At 45.0% G+C, this 24856-nt stretch overlaps 1 protein-coding gene across 1 annotated transcript in view; it reads left to right on the top strand.

Annotated features, from left to right (window-relative positions):
• The first annotated feature begins 3501 nt into the window (after positions 1-3501).
• Positions 3502-24856, top strand: part of ST6GAL2 (ST6 beta-galactoside alpha-2,6-sialyltransferase 2) — a 224891-nt gene continuing 203536 nt past the window's right edge. The window contains exon 1 of the mRNA XM_086934666.1: positions 3502-3764. The gene's annotated coding sequence lies outside the window, so the exon portion shown is untranslated. The remainder of the gene's footprint in view (positions 3765-24856) is intronic.

The raw sequence follows: 24856 nt of genomic DNA, 5'->3' as shown, positions 1-24856 counted from the left end.
AACCCCTCAGCCTGGGATAACTCCTGGTGGCCGACCTCACTGGGAACAGCACCGACACCCACCGACCATGCACGCAACCTAGGATTCATCTTTGACTCCTCCCTCTCCATGTCTAAACAGGTCAACGCCGTCTCCTCCTCCTCCTGCTCCAACACCCTCCGCATGCTCCGCAGGATCTACAAGTGGATCCCGACTGATGCAAGAAGAATGGTGACACAGGCCCTTGTCAGCAGCAGACTGGACTATGGCAATCCACTCTACGCAGGAATCCCAGCCAAACACCTACGACGACTACAACGCATCAAAAACGCCTCTGCCCGACTGATAGTCAACGTCCCCCGCTGCAGCCACAACACCCCCCACTTGAGAGACCTACACTGGCTCCCCGTCGACAAGAGGATCACCTTCAAGCTCCTCACCCATGAACACAAAGCACTCCACAACGCCGGACCAGCCTGGAGCTGGAGCCATATTTGTCTCATTGTCAATGAAATGACTCTCCCACCCTTGCAGCTCCAATATTAAGTGAGGCTTCCCCGATCCCCTGCTCTCTCGAGTGCTGGTGTTCGAGGCCCTCCTCCACCTGGAGGTTACACCTGCACCTTATCCCTGGTGGTCCAGTGGATCTCTGTCTCCTTTCTCTCGCTCCCCTTTCCCTCTCTGTTTCACAAGTTTTTACCCTCATTTCAATCTCTCCCTCTCACTCTCCTTCCATCTCTTTCCTCCACCTTTCTTGCACGTTTCTGCTTTTCTGCTTTATTCCACTTGCATTCCTCTTTTCCCTTTCAGCCATTTTCCCCACCGCTGCTGACCCCGTGGCCCCTCCTCCCGCACGACCATTGTGACTGGCCCAATCTAGCTCCCCTCCCCGCTCCCGATTCCCAGCTGTCCAGCCCTTCCCGACCCCTACTTAATGACGGCCGCTGCGGGGACAGGCGAGCAAGACCACTGACTCATTGTCAATAAAATTGCTCTCCCACTCTCGCAGCTCCACCATTAGGTTAAGCCTCCCGCGAGCCCCTGCACTCGCGAGTGTTGGTGTTCGACGCCCTCCTCCACCCGCCGGTTACACCTGTGCCTCATCCCTGGTGGTCCAGTGGACCTCTGTCTCCTTTCCCTCGCTCCGCTTTCCCTTTCTGTTTCACTCGTTCTTACCCTCATTTCAATCTCTCCCTCTCTCTCTCCTTCTATCTCTTTCCTAAACCTTTCTTGCACTTTTCTGCACATAAGCTAAGAATCTGTGCTTAGCACAGTGTGCCGCCTGACTTGTTTTTAGCTGTTTCTGTCATTGCATCCAGATATATGATACAACAAGTAACATCATATCTACAACAAGACAGGACTATTGGCTTTGTCAGTGGTTGGTTGTTAGTGGCATAAGATAAATAAGAAGCAACTATGACGTGTATATAATATCGTAAAGGTTTTTTCTGAAAGCCCTGGTTACACCGGGACAGAGGTGCTGCTCCTGAGTTTCTAAAGTAGAAGAGAAATACATAGAGAAAATTACTCTCTTTAAGATTTCCCTTACCCTACAAAGCTGGCCTAAACTATACATATCACATATTCCAATTGAAACCTTGACACACTGTGCTATCATAAACAAATGTTTTATGTGAGTCCTGTACTTTGGCATGTATGTATTTTCTCCTTCGGATAATGCTTAAGGGCGTTGTGGCAAGATGGAAAAATATTAATATTTCAAGGTCGTCCATACAGAGCTAGCCCTGAGGCATACCTTTTTTAAAAATAAAATACACTTGGAAAACTGTGCTGTTATAAATCCGCTTTTCTATCCCAAATTTTCAAAAATATATTGATTGGGCAACATCACCGAAGCAAAGGTGGTATTGCTCACTATTCTTGCCTGTTATAACAAAAATGCTGAATGCAAACTCCTTTATGAGAACATGATTTAGTTACACTGAGTCAATCAGGTAACACAATGGTAAGGCTAATGAAGAGCAATCAAATGACATACTTTACAGACTGGAACGCCTCTTTAAAACGTATACCAAGTATGTTGGCCAACAGTGCTGGTGTGAAGAAATGGGCTGGTTAGGCAGCTCCTGAGGATGCAAGAATGTCCTCTACCTGCAACAATGATTAACCACATGTCTAGACGGGGAATAATGAAGTGACGGCCAAAATGACTTTTAAAGTAAACATCACCAACTAATGCAAAAATCTAGAGATGAGCAAGCCAAGCAAAGCTAGAGGCTAGTTCCGGGTTTTTGTATGGCACTTGGATAGCTCTTGCCCCGTGTGGCTTGGTGAGATAAAATAGAGTCGCGGCGAGGATCCGGTGCACTAAAATTTCCACTCCCAAAAACAGTTTCAGAAGACAAAACCAGCAAAAAGGGAAACAGTTGAGCAAATTACTTCTATAAAGATGCTTTTAAGCTGTGTGTCTATCAACAGTTGTGCTGCTGTTTGCAGGTTTCTCACTGAAAATCTTGAACTGAAAGCAAATTTTATAGGATCAGAGAGCCCTCTAGTTTGCTTATCCTTCTAATGGTTGTCACTGAGATGCTGATCCTCTCCCTTTTTTGCTATTCTTAATTCAGAAGAAGGCAGTGATGTTAACATAAAAATAGTTGCCTGCCTTCCTTTACTGCCAACTTTGAAAGACATGTTGACATGTTATACATATATTGTACCAGATCGAATTAGCATGTGATAATTTTACTCATAGGACATAGTGTACTAAATTGGATCATGATATAAAGTCATTAATAAAATCCCGTTCAGAGCCTTTCCTGACATCATATTCGGCCCCTAAGTGTTAGATCTGAGAGCACCTTGAAGGACTACAGTTCTGTATGTGCACTTCCGCTACATAAAAGTCTGGCTGGTGTATAGTTTACTAGACAATAATGTTTCTCTACGTGCAACAACAATAGGGCCAACATACAGTACACATGACAAGCAGACTAATTGGTTCACTCCAGGCAGTGACGTGTGAGCATGGGATAAGTTCATGTTTAAAAAATAATAATGTTGACAATTGTGAAAATACGAATTTAATGTATTGTACTAAAGAGAAAAACAAGCATACATAAACATGAATGGGAAACTGTCTAGATAACATAATTTTAAATGGCTGCTGTGTCCTTTACATGTCAGGTTTTTTGTGACTCGGCTCTTTGACTGATGAACCCTGCCAGGCCCCTGGATCCGTTCACCCTGTGAATTTGATGGATCGCGCACGTCTACAAAAATCCATGCACTGGCATGGCGGCTAACCGACAAAAATGCTGAAAGAAGATGTACAATTATTTCTGCAACACTAATTAAACAGTTCTCTTCCAAACACGAGAAGATGTACATCACTATGTGGTCGCAGTCTATCATGTTGGCATCTTGTTCCCATCCTGCCCGGCTTGTGCGCCCCCTCCCGTGAGTGACTGGATTCACCGGAGCATCCGCCGATCCACAGAACAATGAGCTGGGGTAGACCGCGCGCGTGCTGTGCACGTGCATCCCGCGTGCCTTCCGTTTACGAGAGAGTCCGGGAGAGGCGGCGCGCGCTCTGAGCCGCCCGCGCGCGCCACCCCCGCGCTCGTGCCCTAGCCGGGCGAAGGCAGTGGCAGAGCAGAGGCTCCGGAGCCCAGGCAGCATGCCCGTCTCACGGCGGCGGCGGCAGCACCGCGCAGCGCTCTGCTCCATGGTCAGCTCACAGTCTCCGCGGCAGCCCTGCTGCAGCCCCCGGGCTCCCTCTACATGCTGAGCTTCGTGGGAGCCCCCACACCGACGCCAGCCAGGTAACTGCCGCACTCTGCACCCGGGGTCTGCATGTGCACATGGCAGAGCACGGACAGGGCACTGGGGCTGGCATTCTCCAAGACCATGTGTTTCAGGGTTAAGTCTTGCTTGTGGTGTCTCTGAGTGTCACGCATTAGTGGTAAAAGGGGGCTTGCTGCTGTGAGGGCGTGCAGCGCCCTCTCTGCCCTGTTAGAGCTGCCGTCTGAGGGCTGAGCATAGAGCCCTGCGCTGGGGGTCACTGAACTAGCAGCAGAGCGGCTTATGCTTTCTAGCAACCAAACCGACGCCGAGCTCGGCTGAGCGGTGAACACAGACAGAGATCAGCATCCCCCGCACCTAATCTGAGTGCTCTCACTCACAGGAACGAAACGGGGCTCTGAGTGGGTACATGTCTCCTAGATATCTAAAATCGGGGTAGTCGTACACAATTGACATTCCTGCTATAATTAACTAGCAGGCGGTATAAAATCATGTACGCACGCATTACTGAACCGTGTATGTCCCAATATGTCTTTGTTTTTCGTTTTTAAGGCAAGCACCACGTTTCATTTACTGTATCCTCGTGCACACGCTGCTGTGCCTTTTATGTGCATTGTACTTTGCTATAGTCCACACTGCTGAGCAATGCATGCTTCCTTGAGCGCCGTGGTGAACCGTGCATTCTTTCTATGAACCACGGTTGCGGCCACACTGCTGAGCAATGCATGGTTCCCTGCGTGCAGTTAGCACTGTGGTGAACCGTGCAGTCTTCCTATAAACCACGAGTGTGGCCTCACTGCTGGGCGTTGCATGCGTCCAGCTAGACAGTGATAGAAGCGCTCTCGCGACTGTGTCTTGCATACTTCTACATACTGTAGTTGGGCAAGCACTGCTAAGTCAAACATGCACCCAAGACTGGGCAGTTGTGCACACTGCTGAACCATCCACGCGTCATCTTCATTTCAGTTGTGCCCACATTGCGGAGCCTCCGCTACCTTCACCCAGGTACAATTGCACGCGCGCGCACACCCTCTGATGTGCATTTCCTGATTCAGACACCAGTTAGTTCTGCATATTTCTAAACCATGCATGCTTGTGATACTGTGCAGTTGCGCACACAGCTGAGCGATATTTTGGGTCCCATTCGGTTCAATTGTGTACACAAAGTGGTGCTCTAAATGCTTCTTACAACTGTGCAACACCTTCTCTCTCTCACACATTGCATGCTTAGTTGACCGTGCAGTTGGGCATGGTGTCAGGCCTTAAATGCTTGCTGTGAAAATAATTTGTGCATACCGTTTAGCCATGCTTTCTTTTTGCACAGTACACTTGTATACACACTTTTGTGCCATGCATGTTTTTATATAAACTGTTGTGCTGTTAGTATTGCCGATGTTACACCTTGCATGCTTCCTATATTGTGCAGTTGTGCACACTGTTGAGTCCTATATGTTTAGTTTAATCGTGCAGTTGTGCACATTACAACACACACTATCATTGTGGACACTGTTGCGCTATGCCTCTGTCAACAGTTGCGCAAGTACCCTCTCTCTCCCACTCACACACACACGTCCCCACAGCGTGTCTGGTCCCAATACCATACAGTTGTGCACAAGACTGTTGAGCTATGCTTGCTTTGTGTGCATGGGTTTTACACAGCATAAGTGTGTGAGCACCGGCGCGCCTAGTTCACCCCGTATCTTCCTGTATACAGCATAATTGTGCTGCAAGAATACTGCTGCCTGCGTGCGTCTTAACAGTGTAATTGTGCGCACACTGGTCAGCCATACATCCTTCAGATATATTTGTGCACGCTGGTTGCTGAGTGGTGCAAGCATGCCTCTTGAGGGTTTTTGCAAACAGACTCCAGAGCCATGCACGCCTCGGTGCATGCAACCTACCGTACCTTGCATGACGTGTATTCAATGCTTTCACACAACAAGCGCAATCCGGGCCAAGGAAGGCGGCGGCGCGTGCACTCATTTGACAAAGACATTTATCCACGCGCAGCAGTGGCTGCTATCGCCTCTGGAGCTTGGAAGTTGATTGCGTTGCTTTTGTTGCAGTGTGTCCACGAGTGTTGCTCACCCCGGGGCATACGACAGGGCATTGTTTGTTGCGTGCTCTTGGAAGCCAGCAGTGGCTGTGAGGAGCAGAGAATCACTTGGCGCTTTGATTCTTTTCGCGAGACCTCGCTTATGCAATAATAATTGTACACAACAACAGTAACACCAACAGAAATGTTTTTAATAACCATTTGTAATAACCGTAACAAAAATACAAACCATAACAAAAAACACAAAGAGAGATCGGTTTGCATATCCTTACATTCCGAAACAAGGCTGCCTCGAAGCGCTTATTACAGCTAATAAGTGACATTGTTGTCACTGCCCCCATTTTGGGCCCCCTTCTCCCTTCAAAAGCTCGTTTCCGTCTGGCGTACCCCCGATGTTCCTCGTTCACCCCCTTCACTCTTCCCTTTTCCTGCTCACGTTGCCTTCTCTCTTAGGTTGTTGGGTTATCTCTCCTTCTCCAGGCGCCCTTCAATACCTTCCTTCTCACCTCTCTGACCCTTTCCTTATCCGTTTGCCCATCTCCCCCACCCCCTGCTCCCTTGTATCTATGCTGCTGCTCATTGGTCTCTTCCTGTCACCGCTCACGCGCTTCCCGCTCATTGACTACAGACCACGCGGGCTTCACAAGTATCCTGCCCTCGAGTCAGACTACGGCTGGTGACAGCGACCCCTGCGCACTGACGAGGTGTTTGGTTAAATCACTGCTCAGTGACCTGTGTTCAGAGGCTGTTGGGGACGGATGTGATCCTGTATGGTTGAATACTAATGCAGTGGGCAGAAGCCCCTTTCAGGGTACGAGCATCTTGTCTGCGCCAGCGGGAAAAGCACTAGCAGAGATCAGGGCTTCCCTGCCTGTCACCAGCCCGCTGTGTCTGAACGCGTTGCAGCAGTCGCTGGGCTCTGCCCACGCAACGTCTGGCTGCAGATTTAGTGTGAACGGCACTCCCTTGAACGGGGTCAGGTTAGGGTCCCATCCTACGGGCTGCTGTAGAGACCCCGACTACTTGAACTCGACTTCATTCCCTCACCGGTATATCTCGCTGCCATCATGATTACCTATGTAATTTCAGTGTCAGTGAAGTGTGTGCGGGTTTACGCTTGTGTCTTTTGGCGCGTGTTTGTTTGTGTGTATGTGTGTTCTGTTTGTATTTATGTTTGTGTGTACCCTTGTGTGTGGTTCGGTGTCTGTGTGTTCATGTTCTTTGTGTGTTTTGTATGTGTTAGTGAATCAGTGCGTCTCTTTGTAGGTGTATTTCATTTGCGGGCGCATTGTTTCCTATGTTTATGGATGTACGCCTCTTAGAAGATAGAAAGCTGCCTTTTATACCTGGTATTGTCAATGCCTGCCCCACAACGTAACACACGCATATTAAGTTCCATGAGCACATACGCATGGTTCTATGTATTCACAATCAAATAGTTGTATAAGATTTTCAGAGTAATAACTGTTCTTGTAAATCATTATTTTTTAACACAAACACAGATTACCGCTGCCCGTGTTCTAGGCCTTGTCATAAGGCTGGGACAGCTTTATTCGAAACGGGGATCTCCCGTATGCTCCGCGAGCAAGAGCACAGCCTGCCATTGATGCTAAGGCAGTAAGAGCCCTGTTCCTTGGTGAAGGTTACCTGCAAACCATAGAGGCTCGAAGGCGGGCAGCCATAAAGACAAGCCCCGGGGCACTCTGGAGTGACACGCGCCAACCCCCGTGTAACCTCTTTAAGTCCGATGGGGCTGGTAAGAGCAGTTATCTGCCTCACCGGAAATATGAAATCTGGAAATACCGGGAATTTATGTACTTTAACTTTGAAAACTGCCAATTTTTCTGCGTGAAAGTCTGGGAGAAATGAGGAGTTACCAGGACAATCGGACCAGTATATCATAAAACTTGTGATAGGCAGTAATTACCACACCCTATAAATACTGAAAACCTCCGTTGTGGTTTTAATTGTCTGCTATGACTGCTACATTCAAGAGTGGCAGACTCCACACAAAGGTCCCCAGTATAAGAGGCCTCTTAATTCCTATGGGGCCGGTACCGGCTTCATTTGAATCACGTCTTTATGTCACCCAGAGTTTTGAGTTGCTAAAAGGAGCCAACAAACCTGAAAGTCCAGCCAAAATGAGAATTTACCATGGCAAAGAGACCCAGATTCACTGATTCCTGTGGGAATTCCTGTTTTCTTAAGCTCTCATTAGGAGTGGCCTGCTAAATGGACTAGATTTTCGCCCCCCCCCCCCCCAGCCAAAATGAGAATTTACCATGGCAAAGAGACCCAGATTTACTGATTCCTGTGGGAATTCCTGTTTTCTTAAGCTCTCATTAGGAGTGGCCTGCTAAATGGCCTAGATTTTCGCCCCCCTCCCCCACCCCAGCTGAAGTTCTCCCTCAATAGTTAGCAAAAAACATGTATAGGCAGCTCTGGGGTGTTACCGATACCTGGGCTAGGCGTACAGGCAGTGGTGGGGATAAACAAGCCCATTACAAGTTGGATCCTGAAAGTCCACCAAGAAATGAGGAATTACCAGGAAATGGGTAACTCTGGGTTTGATCTCTCTTGTAGTTCCTCATTTCACAGGTTGGTGGTGACTGTTCTCAGCAGCAGTCGAACCGTCCAGGTGAAAATAAAGAGATCCATGATGTTCCCACAGATCTTACAATTCGGATGGGGCGTTAAGAGGGCACTCCTAGTGAGGGCCGTAGTGACACTCAGGGTCCAATTTGTAACGTGCCGGATTTTCCACACCCCTGGAGTTACCGGTACCCCGATATCAGAAACTCTGGGGGTTCGGAATATCCGCCCTGTTTCTGGAACCACTCATCTATCCCAGTTAATGCCTGTAGCAGAAACACGATAACCCAGTTGAGAGACAGGCCACATTCTGGAGTCCCGAGTTAACGTTTTGCATACAAATGACCCAATTTCATTTGTTTGTGTTTTTCAACAAAAGGCACACATTCTCCAGCTCTGATTGCTTTGTTTACGGCTGCAAGCCACGTGCTTTTTTCAGTGTACCACATTTTTAACAATCGGCTCTTACATTCCATTTCCACAGTCTCAGATGTGCTAGTTTACAGAAGGGTTTGGACGTTTCCTAAAAAGCAACGTCGCTGAATAAACAATCAGCGTAGAGCATTCCGAATTTCAAAGGCTTAGAAAACTGTGAAAAAAAGCTATTTAGGTGTTTTCAGAAACGGAACTGTCTCAGTTCTCAATGTATAAAAGACTCGATGCTGCCTTATGTAGCGCTGGGGAGACAGACCCACCCTCCGGTGAAGTGGGGTACTGCAGCCAAGCCTCGTTTTCTCCAGTTACATTATCTCTGCTTCCTATCTGATTGTATATTTTAATCTTGGCAAGGACAACAGCCCTTCGTTTTGCAGGCTGAAACATTGATATATTGAGCTTCTTACTAATAGCAGATTTATAGAGCTTTGAGACTTTAGGCATGCAGCACTTTATATACTATTCGATTTATTAATTTTTGTCCAAAAAGAGCTTGATTTGAATCGTTGTAGGCTTACGCTGCAAGTGTACTTAACTTTTGCACTGTATTGTATCGCAATTGCATATATATAGCGCTTACTACACCTGACGAGGCGTCGAAGTGCTTTTTCGGCGTGTAGTTTCAAGTGTACATAATTATTTGTGTTTTTATACAGTGCTCGCTACAGCATTGTTTGCCATTTCGCATCTCTGTCTGTAGCAGTTGTTATTAATACACCCCTTGACACCTGTACATATGAAATGCAGGTTACATGCTGACCTTATCAGCTTTATCTTAGCTCACTGTGCTATCTTAAGCCACTGAGCTGTCTTTCCCAACATAATATGTGCTGTATATGGACCACTGGCACAGATACACATTGTGAGTGGATTGGAAAAAGTGAGCAGAGAACGGGTTCTAACTATCAAACTTCCTCAAAGTCATTTGTAATATTAGAGGGCCCAGGGAGGGACAAAGAACGGGAAACGTAGATATAGTCTAAACCCTCCTAGTACCAAATTCCTTTGAAAAGTTAAATGATTTCAAAACAGAAGTCCATGTCTGCCCTCATCATGAATCTTCGGTGCTTCTACTCAAACCTGGCTTAATTCAGGAATTGACCTTGGGTAAACAGATAGTTTGCTTTTTCCATAGGTTCCAAAAGAGGCACATTTCTTACTCTGTTGTTATTCATATTTGTAAGCACAAGGAAGATTCAGCGTTTGTTCTGTTGGCACTTGACAATGAGCAGAATAATTTATTGGGGATTCTGACTATCCCAAATACTCTCTTTTTGCACTTTTGTATTTTTAATTCAGCTTAGTACACATTTTACAAAGTGCCTTCTTTATAAGATGTAAACAAAAAAGGTGATGGGCGACATGCTTGAATTAATCTCAGCCATGGGTAGTTACTTGGAGCTGCCCCAGTCTGTTGTTTTTAGTCCACAAGGTCACCTTGTATTAGACTCAGCCTTACGCCAAGTAGCCTCGATCCTGCTCTAATAGGAACTGTCCTGCCTAAACCGATTCTCTCCAAACCAGATGTAGGCCCCGTGTACACTGTGTCACTGGAATGTATTTATTTTTTATTCATTTATTTGTTGAGCTTTTAAAGCGCGACAGCTACCCAAATAGGGTTTCCCGGCGCAAACAAGATAGAAAGCTGTTGAGCAGGTAATGATGCTCTGAAGGGAAGCAGGATCCAAATTATTGATTGAACAGCCAGGTCTTTATGGTACTGCGAAAATGAACATAGCTTGTTTCTGTACGTAAGTTAAAGGGGAGGGAATTCCATAACTTTGGACCTAGAAACGAAAAGGACCTACCCCCCCCCATCCAAGCTAGCTGGACTATAGGCACGCTGAAAAGGCCCTGAGATGAGGATCTCAAACAGCGGGCAGGAGAGTAAGTGTGAACCAGAGATTGTAAATATCTCGGGGCAGTGCCGCATTTAATTCTGTGCATGAAACACAGAGTCTTAAACTTGACTCTGTTATCGACTCTGAGCCAGTGTAAAGCCTTAAGATGACCCAAAATGCTTTCTCTTCTGTGACATCTGCACAGTAATCTGGCAGCGGCGTTTTGCACCAGCTGAAGGCGTCTCGAGACAGCCTGCGAAGATCCTAAATAGAGGACATTACCGTAGTCTAACCGCGAGGTGATTAGGGCGTTGACTATAGACTTTTGTAAGTCTTCGGGTAGCACCCAGATGATTTTCCTAAGCCATCTCAGGATGGTGAAACTAGTAGCTGTTAGATTCCTGACTTGAGGCTGCATGGTTAGGCCTTTGTCGATAATGATGCCTAAATTGCGCACCTGGCCCGACGGAGTGGGAAGGGATCCCATTTCTGGAGGCCAGTGTCTAAGACTTCAAAGATCCGGATTGGGGCCGAGTATGACAACCTCCATTTTGCCGCCATTGAGCTTAAGCAGGTTGTCCCTCATCTATGTTGCAATTTTGCTAAGACCTGGCTGTAGCGGGGAGGAGGAATCCCGATCTGCGTTGGAGAGTGAAAAAATTATCTGCAAATCATCCGCATAAGTAAACATGGTCAGGCCTTCCGATTCGGCGATCTGAGCCAGTGGGGTTACGTACAAGTTAAAAAGCAATGGGCTGAGCACCGAGGCCTGAGGAACTCCATATGGGGACAGATGGATGTTAGAGGACCCAGTGTTGGAAGTTATTTGAAATGTTCTTTGGGTCAGAAATGAAGTAATCCAATTCAAGGCCTTACTCCAAGCTGTACCCGACTGATGAGCCCATAACTAGGGAGAAACCAGTCCTCGGTTGCTTATGTTCCTGGTTAGGGAAAACCTGGCTTGGCAGATCAGACTGGAGCAGGGTCAAGACTGATTTACATATAGGTGGGTCCAAACTGATAACAATGGATTGGGATGTAGTATGTGGCCCAAGTAACTGTCAGTGGATGAGATGAATTCAAGCATTCCACCCATCACTTTTTTGTATCCAACAGGAACCAAACGGCCAGGTCCTCTGCGACCTGGAACACAGGAATCCCAAGACTAGTTGGGGATTTTAATCAGGTGCAGCTTTTGTTCCATTGGAAAAGTGAACACAGGACCCATGTCTGGGCATACCCGTCGCTTTTAGGGTGTTTCACTCAAATCAAATCAAAATTAACTTTATTCGGATTTCAATATGAAAACCACAAAAGTACAAATTTATACTGTAAAAAACACTGATAAAAATAGATACGTTTAAAAAGTACATGATATGAGTTAAAAATTTAGTTCACTGTATACTGTGCAATTCATTTACTAGAGGCCGTATTTAGACGGATTCACGGGGTGTTCATAAGTTCGTACGGTGTTTAAGGCATACTCTAAGGTAGTGTGCCACGGATCTTGAGACTAGTAGATTGTCCAAGAGCTGCAATGCCAAAAATGCTGGGCGACATCTTCTGACCTTCATTGCTTTTAGGATTGGTAAAATCCATCTCTTCCGGAATGGAGTATAAAAGGTACAGAAGAAGAGGACATGGATTGTGGACTGGGAAGAATTAGAGTCACAGGGGCATGGTGTTCTAGTGTATGTCCAGTTGTTTTGGGTGGGCAATGAGACCATGATGTGAAAAAGATTGAACCTGATACGGGTTAACAGTAGTTTTTCAAAATGTGTCAGGTCTTCCTGTAGATATGGTTGTATGGATGGAACAGATTGTATCATGAGGCTATGTTGTACCGACGGTTTACCTATTTCTGACATCAGTCTTAGTTGATTTAAATGGGACAGACATATCTTTTTTAGTTCCTTTTTCGCTATGTCTGCGACTGACTGTGGGTCGTTGAAAAACCTCAGTAGGCCAATATCTGTGAGGAAGGTTTTTACATAATGAAGCCACCTGATCTTTTCCATATGTTCTAGGTTCATGCAGTCCTCAATGATTGCTCTTGTGAGTGTGCATTCTTCCGTTGCCCATATTCTGCGCCATAGCATTATGGGTTCGATCTTGATCAGATCTGAAATATTTTCTAGTCCAAGTTCTAAGTGGCATCCGAAGGTAGTCGTACTCTTAGGGACTGCTAGTAAAAATTTGAGGAAGGTGTTTCGATCTTTTGAATTTGTTCAGCGTTTGCCGTTCCCCAAACTCCTGCTCCAAAGATAGCCGTGGTGATGCACTTTGCTTTATAAATCTTTAACATCTCCGCCAAAGGGTTTTTTCCCTAGGCGGAGAGAAAAGGCTTTTAGAGCGCCGACTGTTCGTATGAGCGATAACTTGCGGGAATTAATTGCGTCTTTCCATTTGAACTCCTCGTCGATGGTAATTCCAAGATATGGGTAGGTTGTTGTTGTTTCGAGTGGTGTGTTATCTACTAAGATTGTTTTCGTCCTTTTCCCTTTACTGCCCACGTGCATCACGAAAGTTTTCTTTATATTAACTTTCAGGTTGAGGTTGGTCATGAAGGAACAGTAGTTGTTTACGGCTTTTTGCAACTGTATTGGAGTTCGGGCAAGTATCACCGCATCGTCGGCGTATAGCAATGCTGGAATTGGTCGCCGTCCTGCTGTTGGAAAATCTTTTGTACCCTGCAGCATTGCTGCCTCTAGGCCGTTGGTATACAGCGTGAATAAGAAGGGGGCCAGTACACACCCCTGCCTGACCCCCTTCCGTATTGGGAAGCTGTCTGTGAGTTGTCCTTCCAGCCCGTATCTTACTTTGCCTGTGGCGTCAGAGTATAACTCACGTAAAAAATCTACAATTGGGGGATCAATCCCCATGTCCAGCATTATTAGCCATAGTCTTGTGTGTACCACACAGTCAAACGCTGCCGTAAGGTCAACGTAGACTAGGTGGAGACTGGTTTTTTTGACACTTGTGTATTTTGCGGCCAGTAGAGTTAGGTTCAGGACTTGGTCCACGGTGCTCAGGCCGGCCCTGAACCCGTACTGAAGGTCTGAGAGGACCCCGTGTTCCTGAGACCATTCCTGTAGACGATCGAGGAGGATCCTTCCTGCCATCTTACCCACAGAGTCCAGAAGTGAAATGGGTCGGTAGCAGGAAGGACTGTCTCTGTTACCTTTCTTGAAGATGGGAATTAGGATTGATGTTGACCAAGATTTAGGGAGGGTGCTTTCTTTAGCTGCGTTCAATACTTTTGTTAAGAGTGGGGACCAGAGGTCGGGAAGGAATTTATAGAGGTCCATTGGAACGGAGTCTGGGCCTGGCGCTTTACCATTTTTTGCCGATTTAATGGCTTTCTGTGTCTCGTTGATGGTAAAGTGTATATCTAACGGGTACTTCACCGCTGGGAGCGCTGGTCCAGTAGGTGGAGCTCCGGTTCTTGCCTCTCTGAAGACTTCTGTAAAGTACGCCACCCAGTCTTTCGCATTAATTGCTACGTCTAAGGATGGACCCTCCTTATTCCCTGCTAGGAAAGGAGTCTTGACTATTCTCCAGAATGCTATGTTGTCTTTTTGCAAACTACTATTTAAAAGCTGAGTCCAGAGATTATGTTGAATCTCTTTTTTCCGTTCTTTGAGTGCTTGCGCATAACTTTTCCGTAGTTTGGCTATCTCTTCCCTGTTTCGTTCATTCTTTGCTAGAGCTTTCTTTAGGGTAGAGTAGGCTTTTGTACACTTGGTGTTAAACCATCCTTTTCTTTGTGTGTTGTTTTGTTTTCTAGGCTTGGTTAATTCATTTCCTATGGTTTTCACTATTCTGTCATAGTCGTTCAGGATTTCGTCTGCGCCTGCTGAAGGATTTAAGCAGTTTTCGATGGATAGCCTGCATTTGTCCACTATTCTTTTGGTGGTAAGTTCTTGATCTAGGGTGCCCCATTTTAAGGTGAAGCCATTCAACCTGTTTAACATGAGATTGTCTTGTAGTAATAGAGTATGGTTGTCTTTTACTCGATTCTTGTGGCGAACAGGTTCAAGGTATGTTAATTTGAGGGGATAGTGGTCACTAAGTACGTTGTTAACCACTTCAAACTGCTTTATAGAGCCTGCGTTGTTGGTAGAAACCAGGATGTAGTCAATTAATGTTTGTGCCCCTCTTCCGTGAAAGGTTGGCTTGAATGGGGTTGTTGGTGACATTATCATATTTGCAAACCCTAGATCTAACTCGAAGATGGTGGCTTGTGTATTATTTCCTTCTTCCGTATGTACAAAATGGGTTACGTTTTCATGTTCGTCAATGATCCCACAGGTGGGTGCATTACTTTGACTGCAGATGTGTAAGTTAAAGTCTCCTCCCCAGATTATTGAGTGAGTAATTTTTGCAAATTTGATTTTTTGGATATTTATTGTTTCAGTTATTTCACTTAGTATTTTGGGTAGGTCTTCCGAGCTCATGTTGTTGTAGAAATTTACAATTGTATGAGAAATATTAATAGAAACTTTGATATTGATTATTTGATAGTTCTGATGGAGAACTACAGGTGTTATATCTTGACATGGCCAAAGATTCGAAATGTATGTTATTAAGCCTCCTTTGCTTCTCCCTGATTGCGATTTGGTAGCTTTTGAAAAGAATGTTCTGTATCCCTCTAGATGGACTGGGTCAGTCAGCCATGTCTCCCGTAGACATACTAAATCTTGTGTATGGACCAGTTCCAGGAAGGCTTTTTCTTGGTGCTTTGTTGCAAGACCCGCCACGTTCCAGAACAACAGGTTCCGCTCAACTTTGTCTGTCAGATGAGTCTTAAGGGGGACGGATTTTTCTTGTATACTTGAGTTTGGATGATCAGTTATCTGATTTATTTTGGACAAACATTTATTTAAAGGTGATGATGACAGTTTCTGCACAACCGGGACCAAATTACCATGTTGTTGTCTGATTTCGGTCTGACGGGCTCCGTTTGGTTTTCCCTGTTTTGATGTATCATTATTTATTCTTAGCTTTGTTACAGACTGAGTTTTTCCTGTGATATTTATTTTAGAAGCAGTAGGTGGCAAAAATGGTAGCGTGATGGTTTTATGCGGGAGACTTGGAGAATGGGGCTGAGATGGTGGTCAGTCTACCATATCTAGACAGCTGAAATGGTTAAATGTCGGAATTCCCGACCATGGTTCGTTATGCATTTGTTGATGTGGTCTTCTACCGGAATTCCAGTCACCTCGGTCGGTGGGTTCGTATCCCCAGTCGTTCTGCGGATGGAACCTCTGGCTATATCCTTGTCCCCTATTTCCCTGGTGCCAATTTCTTGGTCCTTGCTCGGGTTGGCTCCAGGACCAATTTGATGGCCAAGTGGGGTCCTCGGAGCGATGGGATTGTCGGGGGTAGAAAAAGGATAGGCGTTTGACACTTATTCCTTCGTTGTATTCTGGAGTATCCCAGGAGCAAGTGTAATCGACTGCCTGTGGGTTTTCAAAATTTACGATTATGCAGTCTCCTGGGATTGTTTTAGGCTGGTGGCCAATCCACGAGACCCTTCTTACCGTGGTTATTCTGGAAATGTTGTTAGGGTGGTTGGGCCTGTTGACATTTAACCAGTAACGTACTTTATTTAGTAGGGACCATGTAGGTTCATCTGAGTCTCGGCCTAATTCGGGTACGCCTGTTAAGATGGCTACGAACGGAGTTGCCTCAGGAGGGAGATTTACTACCTTTCTCCATCTCTTGTTGGGTTGTCCTGTTTTGCTATTGTGGGTCTGTGTTTGTTCTAGTCTTGAGGGAGTTTCAGTTGGTGGTTTGGAAGTTTATTTGTCTGTGCAGCGTTTGCTGAGTTGGAATCTGTATTTGATTGGTTTTGAGTACCTGAGTTGAGTGTTGGTTTATTTTGATCGGTCTTTGTTTTTACGGTGTTGATTTGATTGGTAGATTTGTTTTCTGGTTCTGTCACTGTTTTCGTTGTAGTTTTTGTAGTGGTAGTATGGACCGGTTTGTTAGCTGTTTGTTTTGGTGGGTTGGTTGCATTTCTTTTTCCTGAGTCGGTGGCAGCGCCTAGAGGAACAGGAAGATCGTTTTTCTTTGGGATAGTAGTTGTTTTTGCAGAGGCTATTAATATGGCCACTTGTTTTTCTATTATCTCAAGGCTTTTTTGTAAAGGTTGTAGTTGGTGTTTTATTATTTCTGCGATTTTATTTAGCAGAAGTGTGTCTACTTTAGAATGATTTGTGCCTTTTTCTGCTCGAGCAAATGGTTTGTCTTGACGAATCTTGTTGGAACTGGGTCTGTTTGCGTGGTCTTCGACTATGAGGACATCGGATAGGATATTCTTAGAGGAGTCTGTGATGACGATGTTCTCCTGAGTTTGTTGACTGGCAGTATCTGGGTTAGTGGCACTTGTGTGAACTGGACTATTAGATTGTGGTTGTAAGGGGTTCTGTTTTGGGATTGCTCCTTCCCTTATGCCTCTTAGTTCTTGTTGCGTTGGATCATTGGTTATCGGTTGAAGGCTTGCGAAGATATCGGGGGTCAGTTCAAGATCCTGTGAGGATTGTGAGTTTGACAGTTGTGACAGTTGTGTGGTTACCGATAAGTCAACGGTGTTAGGTAAGGCGTGTATTTCAACATTTGTGTCTATGGTAGATTTATTTAGGGGTATCGCATTTGGTGTTTGGGCCTGTGCCAAGATGCCCATTGATGAGCGCCGTGCTTGGTCTAGCTCGTACGATACGCAACGGTCAATCAACAGAACTGTTTGATCTATGTTTTCGTTTACTTTGTGTAGGAATTGTTCAATTGGACCGACAGTAGTTGTTACGTTTTTTTTCATAGTTTTGCTTCTGGAGCCTCTCGTGGTCATTGTATGTTTGTTGACCAGGTGTGGAGCAAAGGTAATAACCTTGGTTGATTTTGGTTCGAAAGGAGGAGTGCTTATGCTTTTTATTAAGGGGCCTGTCCTCGGTGGTTTACCTTTACTTAGTTGTTAGGGGGGTGCGCCCGGCCCGGTCTCCTCCGGTCTGTGACGGGCTTGGACGGGCCCACCCTTGGCCCAGGCTTCGCCCAGCGTCCCGCTCGCGTCCCACGAGGGGGGCGCTGACGCCCTTTATGCGCCTCCTAGCGCGTCGTCAAGGGGGTGTGGCTGGAGACCTCGAGGGCTGCCGGGAGTTGTAGGCAGCCCCTCGCCTCGCTCCACTCGGCGGCCCCGCTGTCAGTTGGCAGCAAACAGCAGGACGGCGGTAGAGAGGCGGTGGGGGGTCTCAACACCGCAGGAGTCCGTGACGGTGGCAGAGCCTTCCTCGCTCGCTCTGCGGAGTACAGGTCAGGCCGATAATGCAGCTGGGCTGGTTTGGTGAAAACAGCGTGTGTCCACTCAATTAAAAAAAATGATGAGTGGGATGCTTGAATTAATCTTAGCCACTGGTAATTACTCAGAATGCATCCCAATCCATCTTTTTTGTCCATAGTGCCACCTCACTCTCAAAGATGGCTTACTGTGGTGTCTAATGCCGAGGTCTTAAGGCATATTCCCTAACAAGACTCCAGAGTACAGGACCCAGCAGCCCTCCTCATTTTCTATCTTTCAAAAGTTGAGCAATTTTGTGAGACCCCAAGAGTTCTGCACTGGCTGCTCATCGAGCAGAGATGTCACATTAAATGCATTTGCTTAAAGCCTAGAGATTTCTATAATTCTGACCAGTCTTTCCTTATCGCCTTATACCCCCTGTATTACTTTAATAGCTCTCAGCTTTCAATCTCTGTTGCTTTGGTTGCTCCCAAAGTTAAACATGCCCAGTCAGCAGGGGGCACTCTTTGATGTACTGGGCCCCAAACTTTGAAGCAATCTTCAGTTCATTTGCTGTGGGTTCCTCTATGTTCCTTTGAAAGACTCTGAAGACATTTCTATTCTTCCAGATGTGTGTTTTTTTCATATTGGGCCTCTCTTGATTTGGTCTTTTGTTCTTAGCGCCAAGAAGCCGGTTTATACTAGCACTACACCATGCAAAACAGTTTCTGCTTTCCTGGGAAGGACCTCCTCCATGTTTTATCCCTGTATTTCTGGAGTAAGGCCTCAGTTCCTGTCTGCCCTCACTGTCCGCACACTATGTTGCTGCATGCTTCAAGATTTTCGGTCTCTGACTGTGCTGCACCATGACTTGGGGCCAGCAGCCCACACTGAATAGCTCATTCATCTGCAGGCCCCCACTCCCATCTCTTATCTGCAATCAAAGTGTACACTGCACCGCTGCCTTTGTGAATGGGGAGCGCCTGTTGCAGATGAGCATCTTGAGATTGTCCAATCAAAAGCCTTTGTTTCACTTGGATCAGCGGCTCTTTGATAACACTAATGTGCCTGTTTGCTTTCACGCCCCATTAAGTATGTTCGGGTGTTTGGCGATGTCTTGTTTCCAGAAATAATGGCGGCTTCGCTTCTGCCACACCTGAGGGGTTGTTTGGTGATGTCCTGTTCCCAGAATTAATGGCGGCTCCAGTAACACCTGGCGATTGGGGCTGTTTTGATCCCTCTGCCAAGTTCGTTTTTTTAACGTGGGTGGTTTGCACGAAGGATTAACCACAAGAGATTTGGCTGGGCCTTTCCTCAGGTGTTGTTATCTGCGAGCGGTATCAGAATGCAAAAGATCACATTACTTCGAAAATAAGCAAACATTGTGGGCTGCAGGCTTAACCTCACCCAGGAACTGTGCCCCCATGCACCGTTCTCAGTAGCGTGTCTCAGTAGCAGAGGTTTATTTTGTTACAAGGTTACCAACATGCGGTGTTGGTAACATGAAGTTTTGTCGTCAGTCCGGAAACTGTTCATTTTGTTTCATATTTTCTGTCTTGACAGAGCCTTTACCTTATAAGGATCGATACGTTTTTTAGACCCACACCAATGTAACAGCACGACTCAAATATTTCAGGGCTCCATCGCCCAGGATGTTATTTCAGTTTTATGACAAACAGGCACTGACAAAGCCAATGGGACCGGCTTTAATGTGTCAATGAATGTAAAAACAGACATTCTTCAATGTTGTATACTAGCGTTGCATGCAGAAATGCTCTTTATCACATTAAAGACTTCCCAATTGGCTTTGTCAGGGTCAAAAGAAGAAAGGAACGAAAGCTTCCTGTATAAGAATTCATTGTGACAGCGTGATGACTGATTGTACATTCTAGACGGGAAATAGTCCCTCATATAGTCCAATGGAAGCTGTTACTGGAAAGAGGAATGATACCCCAAACAGAAGGTGGTGAAAAGGTATGGATGACGTCAAAGACTTCTCTGTGTATATTTTAAGAACTGGTAAATTTATGTCCTACAGACAGCTGCGGAGTCGCGCCGGGCATTAAAAGGGCTCTGCATGGAGGTGCTGCACTTACCATGCCCCATAAGAAGGGCACTTGTGCCAAGCTTCCATAGTGAACTGCTATGAGAAGCATAATTAACTAGAATCGGAGACACAGAACTTCAATCTTTTACTGTCAGGACATTTTCACCTATTCCTGGTTAGTGTTCCACATACTTCATAGTGCAATCGTACCACTCATCTGTCAGAAGGAGGCTTTCAACAAGCTCTGGCAGATTTATTATTAGTGTGCATGAAAAAAGCCCCCACCGTTGACATGTTACATCAATAATTTGTGACAATACATGATTTTTTGGCGAGTATTATCAGGAGGAAGCTTAATGATTGGCCATTTAACCGACCATACTTATCTTTTCTGAATGTCAAGGCTTGTAATGGATCATTGTGGCAACTTCTCTCTCTCTTCTCCCCTCCTTCCCTTGTTCCCTCTTTTCTTTTAGTTCCCACCTTAGCTGTCAGCCAACCACTGTCATCCAGACCTTGTTGAGTACTGTATCATTTTTTTCATTCGCGTAACAGTACTTATTCATCAGATTGAAATTATCAATGGTTATGTCGTTACACCCTGTTATTGTGCTTACCACTTTTTGTGTTGAAAACCTAATAAAATGTGTGAAATAAAAAATAAGACTTAGGACATGGGCAAATGCAGACAAAAATATATGCAGAGAAATTTCACGCGTAGCACACCATTCATGTTCAAGGCCGTGCTTTTCTCTGTGCATAAAGATTTGTTAGCTTGTTGAGTTTGTGATAGATGACACAGAGTGAGCTTCACAGCAAATATAATGCCCTTGTAGAGCTGCTCACAGAGGCCCCTGCATGGTTTCCAATTGTAGTGTGGAGGATTTCTACATGAATGTGTCCTTTCTTCTAGTGGTGGATATATTTTGAGATATTTAAGGGAGTGGGCCTTACTGTCTGTCACACTGTATCAGCCCTCACGTCTGACTGGAGGCCTTATTCAGGACCGTAAGGGGATTAGTATGCAGACATAATAACAAATAGTTGTTTTGGTCAGTCTTTTTTTTCTAATTACCAGAGCTTATACTCAAAGAATGCACTAACTTGAGGAGAGTAGTGGGACATATGTATCACAATCCTTTTAAAAGCCCTTGTCTGATTGTTTAAAGAGATTTGTCTCCAATTGAGTTAGCTGTTTAAATACTCTGTGAATTACGCAGTGTCACACTGACATTGGGTGAGAAGGCTTTGTATTTATATGAGACTGTTTTGTTCTGCCTGATTTTGTAATCCTTTGATGGGTCTGAAATAATAAGATCAATCGTCCATCTTTCTCTCTCAGTCGGTGCTCCCGACATCTGCCATCCCTATGTGATCCATAAACTGCATTGTAATACCCCCCCATTTCTTGTATGTTTCTTCAGCTTAGCGTTCTCTACTAGGGGATTGTTTTTGGTTTGTTACTGGATCTGTGTTTGCTGTATTCCTATATGAAAATATCTAGGACCAAAATATTGAGTAAGTAAGTGCAAATAGGCAAGTATAGATTTAGTATTCTTAACTCCACGTCTAGGTACCTTAAAGATATACATATTGTCAATGTACATATATGTGGAGTGATGTATAGTAAAACTTTGCTTACCTAAAGAAACTTACCTTCACAATATTTGTGTCCTCGATATTCTTGACACACTATTTTGGTCCACAGTATTTCTGTTTCAGAGAATCTGTCTAAATACCTATTCCCATTATTAAATTCTTTAGTGTATGTGACAAATGCATTTTCTACAACATTTTCACATCTGGGATAGCCTGAGACTGGCACGAGATCCAAGCTTACTATTCCTAGCGCTTACAAAACTCCATAATATTTAAATGCATAAATATGTTGTGTTACAGGTTTGCATCCTGTGACCAGGTTCCTGCCTCTCATCATGAATTCCAATCACTGTAGACAAGACCTATTGATCAATGATGCATTCATAGGACTGGGCCCGCAGCCAAAAGCAAAGGGACGACAGACAAAAAATATAGTAAATAATAGTGACAGGGACATCTGATATTAGTGAAATGTTTTGGGATGATGGTATGATATTTTGAAATTCCCTAGGGAAATTCTTTTCATGGGTAACAAACCCATTTTTACATTACAGGTTAGTTATTATCTTCAATGTATATACTTTCTCAAGGAGTTATGAAATATAAATTTTGCCACTTTATACCCCTAACCAAACTCCCGGGCGGTTAGCATTATAAACGAACACATTTGTTTATAGATATGTAATATGAGCACAATAATGATGCATGGCAAGACATTAAACATGCCTTGAAGATGGAAACAAGATGTAAATTAAATTAACAATGGAACAAAGTATGTAGCTCTTAATATAATAAATCAACATCCATGTCAATACCCAAAGTTTATTAAATAGAAAATGTAACACCCCTGACACCAGACACATAATTGAAACTACACGCACAGATCTTGGACTATGTGGGCATTTTTTTTGCCAGCCCTGGACATCATCACAAACACTTGAGGCCCGATTATGTGTTTGGCAGTGCAGCGCCTGGTCTGGCCTGCCACCGCACTGCCAAACCAGTGGTGAGGCTGCCCGCCAGATTTTGAGTTTTCTCCTGTCTGGTGGGCTTTTTATTGGCGTTCCTATAGCTGTGCCTTCAAAATCAGGTACCTCAATGGTAACGTCAATAACAGTTTCTGGACAGCATGGACTCGAAAGTTCATGCCATGCAGGAACTGATGTGCATCCACACAGGGGGGGCACATGTTGTGCTCCTGTGTGCATCCACATGGCGTGAGGCACAAGGGGGACCTGTAGGGTCTCATATGTTTACATGGTGGAGGAACCGCCATGTAAACCCTGGCCGTGATGAAACTCGTAATATGCTTGGCGGGACCGCCATACATATTGCTGCCTCAGGACCGCCGCGCCACCTCCAGGGAACGCCAGTTCCCTAGCTGTGGTGGCGCCCCATTGCGGTTGTATTCGGGCAGTCAGGAAACTGCCACTGCAGCACCCATGCGAGCCTGGTGGTCCCTGGACTGCCAGACCCGTAATCAGGGCCTAAATGTTTGCTGAATCATACACCTGTTCAGTATGATATTTGAAGTGGAATAACAGTGATTAAAAATAAATATTTTTCACTCAAAAACATGACATTCTCATGCTAGCCCTTTTGATATGTGTGGTAAGCAAGTACATGCACATGTTATTGGACAAGGTTACTACAATAGGTTGACATTCAGAAGAGATACCAGGTAAAAAGAGAACGTCTCTTTCAGTTCTCATGATGACTCATCCAATATAATATTAGACTCCATAACATGAGGAGTGTGGCCTAGCTAAGGATTTTCTGAATTTGCTATTTTAATTGGGATTTATCAAAGGGTCTGGTTGTTCAAACCACAATCCAGGCCATTTACTTGATTTTATTTTACACTTTAATGTTCCTCGATCTTATTTATTGGTTATTTCATGATCATGGTCAGCCATGTTTTGATTAAATTCAACTCCATACTCCACTCTATAGTCATACTACTAAATCTTGAGTAGACAAGAGTTACACCATGGTGTATCACCTTAAACCACTATGACAAATTATCGTGCTGGGTAGGTATATAGTCTACATATCTCCAGAGCGTAGATAGCTTGTATAAATACTCTGGAATCAATGGTAGCACAAACTTCCAGCAAAGGAATGCCGTCCAAGATGCGATTGCTCCTTTGAAAAACCAAGACATTGAAACTTTTAACCCCTTCGATGCGAATGGCAAAGCCAGCTCGTCATGGGCGTTACCTGCGCAGCGCGCATGACGAACTGGCTTTGTCACGTAAGGCGTTTTTTTAAAATTTTCAGCGCGCAGCGGGAAAACCCGCTAGCGCGCATGCGGTTAAAGGACTGGGCGGGACCTTGTTCTCTTCTGACTTGTCAGTAATGAAGCACAAAGTAAGACAACTCCAACTATATTGCAGGAATCCTCAGGAGGAAAGGATAATTGTGAATGCATATCTCACTGGGAAGCTTATTAGTAGCCCATCCTGGCAGCAACAAAGGTGTACTACTCTGGGCAAACTACAATTACATGCCATCAAGGCAGGGTTTTAAAAAAAAGGTTTACGCAAAGCTTTCTTAGGCAATTTCTTTCTCACATAAAATGTAATTTATTCAGAAAACTGGAGTGGACGCTCAAGTTTTTGCTAGATTTATGTTTGGTGCCACCCGAAGAGTTTTGCATTTTATTTCATACATTCATTTATGCCATTACAGTGCCAACAGAGCATTTTAGATGGAAGCCTTGAACTCTACGAATGTCATGTACTTTTGACCAGCATCGCTAGTATACAGTAACTCTGAACATAGCTGTTGATATATCCTGTACCATAAGAGCCTGTTGAAAGAGCATCTTGTCCTGGGGACTTGTAGCAGGATCTCTTCTCTTGGTACCAAAGTCTAAACTGGACCTAACTAACCCCACTAACCTTTGGCCTATTTTCTACTTGAACATTTGTGGCAAAGAGCAAGTAGGGAAAAGTGATCAGCTGTGGCGCTGGACCTATTTTCAGAGCAGGGGTGCTGCCATTGATGTTATATCAATGAAGTCGTCGAGACTGTGAACAATCCAAGTGCCACCCAAAAAACAAGTGTGGCAAATGTGCCATGTCCATTCAGAAGGAGAGAGGTGAGGGAGTAGTTTGTTGCCTGTGGTGTATTTTGGATCTCTGCTGAGTAGCACATTGCCATTTACAGACAGCACATTTCCTTTTCTGTGAAATGGCCACTAAATCTGCATAGACATGCAGTTTTACTGGTCAAATATATAGGGTACAAATGATGATGTGTGG

This window comes from Lissotriton vulgaris, chromosome 8 (genome assembly GCF_964263255.1).
Source record: "Lissotriton vulgaris chromosome 8, aLisVul1.2, whole genome shotgun sequence".
Taxonomy (NCBI): domain Eukaryota; kingdom Metazoa; phylum Chordata; class Amphibia; order Caudata; family Salamandridae; genus Lissotriton; species Lissotriton vulgaris.
The sequence above is the reverse complement of the archived record's forward strand: the minus strand, read 5'-3'. Positions and strand labels throughout refer to the sequence as shown.